Source organism: Neomonachus schauinslandi, chromosome 5, assembly GCF_002201575.2.
Source record: "Neomonachus schauinslandi chromosome 5, ASM220157v2, whole genome shotgun sequence".
In the NCBI taxonomy this organism is placed as follows: domain Eukaryota; kingdom Metazoa; phylum Chordata; class Mammalia; order Carnivora; family Phocidae; genus Neomonachus; species Neomonachus schauinslandi.
Window position 1 is genome coordinate 64619619 of NC_058407.1, and position 5990 is coordinate 64625608.

At 39.4% G+C, this 5990-nt stretch overlaps 1 pseudogene; it reads left to right on the forward strand.

Moving 5' to 3' along the window:
• Nucleotides 1-4724: 4724 nt before the first annotated feature.
• LOC110579121 lies at nucleotides 4725-5633 on the forward strand (annotated as a pseudogene).
• The last annotated feature ends 357 nt before the right edge of the window (nucleotides 5634-5990 follow it).

A 5990-nucleotide genomic window follows, 5' to 3' on the forward strand; every position in this document is an offset into this window, starting at 1 on the left:
GGGTATTAAAGAGGGCACGTTCTGCTTGGAGCACTGGGTGTTATGCATAAACAATGAATCATGGAACACTACATCAAAAACTAATGATGTAATGTATGGTGATTAACATAACAATAACAAAATAAAAAATTTTAAAAAGCTAATGATGTATGGTGATTAACATAATAAAATTTAAAAAAAAAAGAATTAAACAGTAGTTTATCCTGAGTCTGAGGTTACAAGTCATGTGTGTCAGAACAAAGCAGGCGAACATGGGCAAGTTTTAGAGTCTGAAAATGTGGGTTGGGTTAGCACATGGACTTCCAAGCTGGCTATGACATTGACAGGAGCAGAGTCTGGTTTAAACTGGGCATGGCATATGTGAGCAGGATATTATCCTGTTCCAGGAGAACAGCTTCTCTGATCAAATGCAAGTAGGCGTTTCCTCCAACAGCACACCAGGGTTATAACTTGACTGATTATCTTGGGCTGAAATTTTTTCATTAAAATTTCTTTAAATTCTATATATTAAGGAGGGCACATGTGGTGATGAGCACTGGGTATTATATGCAACTAATGAATCATTGAACACTACATCAAAAACTAATGATGTATTATATATTGGCTAATTGAATGTAATAAAAAATAAATAAAACTAATCTGTATTAAAGGAAATGAGAGTAAAATACTTATACTAGTGTGAATCAAATTAAAATTATGTTGGTTGGAACCAAAGAATCCAAACTGGTATTCAAATTAGCACTAAAAAGTAAATTATGTTCTTCACTTGACCCCCAGTAAAATGTATGGGCTTTTAAAATTAGTATATAAGGAGGTGCAAAAGACAGGAAATCTATTTATATATTCAGTGTATTCAATGGCAAGTGTACTTACCACCCTGATCACCTCAAATTATGCACCCATTGATAATGATGTTATAATGATTAAGAAGCTGCTGCTCTCATACTGGATGGTGGGGATAAGAATATTAATACTCAAGGATAGTTTCAAGCAAGAAAATTCAAATCTGGAAATTCTTACCTTACTTATGGCTTAGAGATGATCTAAAGCCAAACTTAGAAGTTCATTCTCTAGTTTGCTGAATTACAACCCTATTAGAATTAACTATCATATTGGACTGCATGTGTGAAATTAGGGAATTGGTCAAGAGTTCAACAGTGATACCTAGTAGAATTTGAGATCTTAGAGTACCAAACTTTCAAGCCACTGAAAAGTACCCCCACAGCTGCACCTGACTGGCCATCAGCAAATGAAATCTTGCCATTTGCAACGACGTGGATGGAACTAGAGGGTATTATGCTAAGCAAAGTAAGACAGTCAGAGAAAGAGATTTACCATATAATCTCACTGATAGGTGGAATTTAAGAAACAAAATAGAGGATCATAGGGGAAGAGAGGAAAAAAATAAAACAAGACAAAATCAGAGAGGGAGACCAACCATAAAGACTCTTAATCATAGGAAACAAACTGAGGGTTGCTAGAAGGGAGGGAGTGGGGAGTTGGGGTAACTGGGTGATGGACATTAAGGAGGGCATGTGATGTAATGAGCACTGGGTATTATATAAGACTGATGAATTACACTTTTACCTCTAAAACCAATAATACATTACATGTTAATTAATTGAATTTAAATTTTAAAAATGTCTTTTGGGTTTTCCACATAAAGTATCATGTCATCTGCGAAAAGAGAGAGTTTTGACTTCTTTGCCAATTTAAATACATTTTATTTCTTTTTGTTGTCTGATTGCTGTTGCTAGGACTTCTAGTACTATGGTGAACAATAGTGGCGAGAGTGGGCATACTTGTCGTGTTCCTGATCTTAAGGGAAAGGCTCTCAGCTTTTCCCCATTGAGGATGATATTCGCTGTGGGTTTTTCATAGATGGATTTTATGAACTTGAGGAATGTTACCTCTATCCCTATACTCTGAAGAGTTTTAATCAGGAAAGGATGCTGTATTTTGTCAAGTGCTTTTTCTGCATCAATTGAGAGGACCATATGATTCTTCTCTCTCCTCTTATTAATGTGTTCTATCACATTGATTGATTTGCGAATGTTGAACTACCCTTGCATCCCGGGGATAAATCCCACTTGGTTGTGGTGGATGATCCTTTTAATGTATTGTTGGATCCTATTAGTTAGGATTTTGTTGAGGATTTTGGAATCCATATCCAAATTACTAGAACTCATACAGCAATTCAGTAATGTGGCAGGATACAAAATCAATGCACAGAAATCAGTTGCTTTCTTATACACTAACAATGCAACTGTAGAAAGAGAAATTAGAGAAACTATTCCATTTACAATAGCACCAAAAACCATAAGATACCTCAGAATCAACCTAACCAAAGAGGTAAATGATCTATACTCTAGGAACTACAAAACACTCATGAAAGAAATTGAAGAAGACACAAAAAGATGGAAAAATATTCCATGCTCATGGATCGGAAGAATAAACATTGTTAAAATGTCTGTGCTACCCAGAGCAATCTATACCTTCAATGCCATCCCGATCAAAATTCCAATGACATTTTTCAAAGTGCTGGAACAAACAATCCTAAAATTTGTATGGAATCAGAAAAGACCCCGAATCATTCGCCAAGGAAATGTTGAAAAAGAAAAACAGAGCTGGGGGCATCATGTTGCCCGATTTCAAGCTATATTACAAAGCTGTGATCACCAAGACAGCATGGTACTGGCACAAAAACAGACATATAGACCAATGGAACAGAATAGAGAACCCAGATACGGACCCTCAACTCTATGGTCAAATAATCTTTGACAAAGCAGGAAAAAACATGCAATGGAAAAAAGATAGTCTCTTCAATAAATGGTGCTGGGAAAATTGGACAGCCACATGCAGAAGACTGAAACTCGACCATTCTCTAACAGCATTCACAAAGATAAACTCAAAGTGGATGAAAGACCTCAATGTGAGACAGGAATCCATCCAAATCCTAGAGGAGAACATAGGCAGTAACCTCTTTGACATCGCCCACAGCAACTTCTTTCAAGATACATCTCCAAAGGCTAGTGAAACAAAAGCAAAAATGAACTTTTGGGACTTCATCAAGATAAAAAGCTTCTGCACAGCAAAGGAAACAGTCAACAAAACAAAGAGGCAACCCACGGAATGGGAGAAGATATTTGCAAATGACACTACAGATAAAGGGCTGGTATCTAAGATGTATAAAGAACTTCTCAAACTCAACACCCAAAAAACAAATAATCAAGTCAAAAAGTGGGCAGAAGATACGAAAAGACACTTCTCTGAAGAAGACATACAAATGGCTAACAGACACATGAAAAAATGTTTATCATCATTAGCCATCAGGGAAATCCAAATCAAAACCACATTGAGATACCACCTTACACCAGCTAGAATGGCAAAAATGGTCAGGGAAAGAAACAACAAATGTTGGAGAGGTTGTGGAGAAAGGGGAACCTTCTTACACTGTTGGTGGGAATGCAAGTTGATACAGCCACTTTGGAAAACAGTGTGGAGGTGCCTCAAAAATTTAAAAATAGAGCTACCCTATGACCCAGCAATTGCACTCCTGGGTATTTACCCCAAAGACACAGATGTAGTGAAAAGAAGGGCCATATGCACCCCAATGTTCATAGCAGCAATGTCTGCAATAGCCAAACTGTGGAAAGAGCCGAGATGCCCTTCAACAGATGAATGGTCCATAAAGAAGATGTGGTCCATATATACAATGGAATATTCCTCAGCCATCAGAAAGGATGAATATCCAACTTTTACATCAACATGAATGGGACTGGAGGAGATTATGCTAAGTGAAATAAGTCAAGCAGAGAAAGTCAATTATCATATGGTTTCACTTATTTGTGGAATGTAAGGAATAGCATGGAGGACATTAGGAGAAGGAAGGGAAAAATGCGGTGGGGGAGAATTGGAGGGAGAGATGAACCATGAGAGACTATGGACTCTGAGAAACAAACAGAGTTTTAGAGGGGAGGGGGAAGGGGGGATTGGTTAACCCGGTGATGGGTATTAAGGAAGGCACGTACTGCATGGAGCACTGGGTGTTATACGAAAACAATGGATCGTGGATCACCACATCAAAAACCAATGATGTATTGTATGGTGACTAACATAACATAATAAAATTAAAAAATAAGTAAATAAAAATTAAAAACAAAAGAAATTTATTGTCTCACAGTTCTAGAGACTGAGTCTGAAATCAAGGTGTCAGTAGGGCCACTTCCTCCTGAAACTTGTATGGAAGAATCTTTCCTTGCCTTGTTTATGGTGGTGGCTGTCAATCATTGGCATTCCTTGGCTTGCAGCTGCATCACCCCCATCTCTGCCTGTTTTGTCACATGGCTGTCTCTGTGTGTCTGTTTTCACATGGAGCTCTCCTCTTTCTTATAAGGACACCAGTCCTATTGGATTAAGAGCCCATTCCAGTATGAGCTAATCTTAATTTACCACATCTGCAATTATCTTAGTTCCAAGTAAGATCACATTGTGAGGTACTGGGGATTAGGAATTCCAACATATTTTTGGAGAGGAAGGGATACAGTTCAACCCATAGCAGTCACAACTGAAAATACTCAACTTGTTTACTTTTCTATTTTTAAGCTGAAAGGAGTATTTCCTGAAAAGTTTTAGGGTGTGGGAATGATATTCTAATTACTAGAAACTACTCAGATTCTGTAAAACAGTTGGTTTCTTTCTAGGGATGGAATTTATAAACAACCATGAACAACTTCACTTTCTTCACTGAGTTCATCCTCCTTGGGCTGTCTGCTGACTGCCACATCCAGACTCTGCTCTTTGTGCTGTTCCTGGGGATTTACCTCCTGACCCTGATGGGGAATCTGGTGATAATCCTGGTGATCAGAGGGGATTCTCACCTCCACATCCCCATGTATTTTTTCCTAGGACATCTGTCCTTCCTAGATATCTGCTTCTCTTCAGTTACTATGCCCCAAATGCTACAGAACTTCCTATCTCAGAGGAAAGCATCTCGGTGTGGGGCTGCATCACCCAGAGTTTCTTTTTTCTTCTCTCTGGGTGTGCTGAAGCCAGTCTTCTCTCTGCCACAGCCTATGACAGCTATGCTGTTGTCTGCCACCCCTTGCTCTACACCATGGTCATGAACAGGCCTCTGCATGGTAATGGTTAGTGCAGCATGGGTGATGGGGTTTCTCTACTCACTAGTAAATAATCTTTTCATCCACAAGTTACATTTCTGTGGGTCCAACATTATCTCCCACTTCTGCTGTGAGCTTCCCTCACTCTTCTCTCTGTCATGTACTGATCCCACTGCCAACAAATTCCTTCTGTCAGGGTCCAGTGCATTTCTGGGACTGCTGACACTTCCCCTGATCCTCTTCTCTTACTCCAGAATCATTTCTGCCATTCTGAACATCCGCTCCTCTGAGGGCCAAGCCAAAGCCTTCTCTACCTGCTCCTCCCACCTCACTGTGGTGCTCTTGTTCTATGGGACAGCTCTATTCAGGTACATCAGCCCTGCCTCAGGCTCAGTGTTGGAGCGAGTGATCTCCATTCAGTACAGTGTGATCACATCCTTGCTGAACCCCCTCATCTACAGCCTCCAGAACCAGGAAGTGAAGGCAGCTCTGCAGAGGATGCTGAGGCAGTAAATGTGCTCCTCAGATGAGGGATTCTCTGTGTGGTGTTCAGTCAGAGAATGGGAGGAGAGATCTTCAGAAGTACCTTGAGAGGATAAGACATTTGAGGTCAGTGGTTCTCAAACTCATCCACAAACCAGCAGAATCAGCATTATCTGTGAGCTTGCAAGAAAGGCAGATTCTCAGGCCCAACCATTAATCTACTGAATCAACATTAGAGCTCAACAATCTATGTTTTAATTAGTTAGCCATGTGAGTGTGAGAAGTATGAGAAAAAAATGTTCTAGGACAGCTAATGTTTGAGAAAACAGCCTTTGGTGAAAGATACAATACTGACATCTCAAAAAGAATCTCTTAAATGAGAGAGTT